This window comes from Myotis brandtii, unplaced genomic scaffold, assembly GCF_000412655.1.
Source record: "Myotis brandtii unplaced genomic scaffold, ASM41265v1 scaffold2121, whole genome shotgun sequence".
Classification (NCBI taxonomy): domain Eukaryota; kingdom Metazoa; phylum Chordata; class Mammalia; order Chiroptera; family Vespertilionidae; genus Myotis; species Myotis brandtii.
The window spans coordinates 14,766-16,318 of NW_005357934.1; positions in this window are offsets into that span (position 1 = coordinate 14,766).

Consider the following 1,553-nt stretch of genomic DNA (forward strand, 5'->3'; position numbering starts at 1 on the left):
TGATTCTCTCTCATCATCATTGATGTTTCTATCTCTCTCTCCCTTCCTTTCTAAAATCAATAAAATATATATATATATATACATATTTTTATAAAAGAGCCCACACCTCGAGGTGTGTCACGTGTTGCACTGCAGACACACTCTCTCGTGACCCCTTTGGGCTCCATTCCTTCGAGGGCAGTATGAGGGTGACATTTGAATTATGTCTTTTTTCTCCCCTTTTATCTTTTTTTCTTTTGCTTCTCCTAAATGCCAACAGGCAGATGTGTCTGACATTCTTAGGAACCCATTCACCTTTCCTTCCTGATTGGGGAAGAGTTTGCCTCAGTCCAGGTCATTGAGATGGGAGTTGTTTTTATTTTTTTATTTTTTTCAGAGAGGAATGGAGAGGGAGAGACTTAGAAACATCCATGATGAGAGAATCATGAATCTGCTGCCAACTTCACGTCCCTCACTGGGGATCAAGCCCACAACCTGGGCGTGTGCCCTTGACCGGGAATCGAACCAGGGACCCTTCAGTTTGCAGGCCAACACTCTATCCACTGAGCCAAACCGGCGAGGGCCAATTTGACTTTTTTAAAGGGTGCAAATGATTTGAAGAAGAACGAAGCATCTTAGCATTCATGTCACAGTGGGAATTACAACTCACCTCACCATTCTTTCCTAATTGCTCCTGTAAATGCAGTCTCTGACTAATAGTGAAGCTTGTAGATAAACAGCATGTTTGTATAAGAATCCTAGCAACTAATTTTAAAAGATATGAACTCTGACCTTCCCAGTTCTGGGAGATTTGATGACCTTCAACCTTAGAACCAGGAGGACAAAGGCTAGAATGACGCAAACTGGACCGACACCTGACCAATTGCAAGATCTTTATCAGATTGGACTGTGCCTGTCGGCATGTAGAGAACTTCTCAAGCCCCGCCCCCTGACCTCTTTGCTCTGTTTGGCCTCTCCCTCCTTTTAAAAGCCTCTGCTTGCACTGAGATGTGCAGATGGGTTTTGGGACGACCATCCTCCATCTACTCAGGTTGCCGGCACCTGAATAAATCTCTTTCCTACCTCACCACCACCTGTCTCACAAGACTGGTTTCTAGGGTGTGAGTCAGTGGTACCTTGTTTTTTCTGGACACTTTCCTGGTACATGGGATCCAGGGAACAGGTGTATCATGGTCATGTTCTTTCTTCTGCAGGTGTCAGGGGGAAGCAGAGACCAGTCACAGAGGAAAGGAGCGAAGAATGGCGCTTTACATTAGAGCAAGAAGAACAGGTAAGAAAAATATGGATGGGAGGAGGAGTAGGAAGGATTGGGGATGGAGTCTGATCTGAGTGAGGAATTTGGACTTTGTGGACTGAAGTGAGTTTAGCAGCAAAACTTTACAGCTCTTGCCAAGAGCATGGCTGAGGTTTGAAGGAGGGAGCGATCATTCTATAAGTGATGTTATGAGACCTCAGGAATCCTACTTGCTGTTTCACCTGTCTCTTTGCTTCCTGTTTGCCTGATCACCTATCCCAGTATCTATCTGTCCCTGAATATTTTGGTCTTGCCTCTC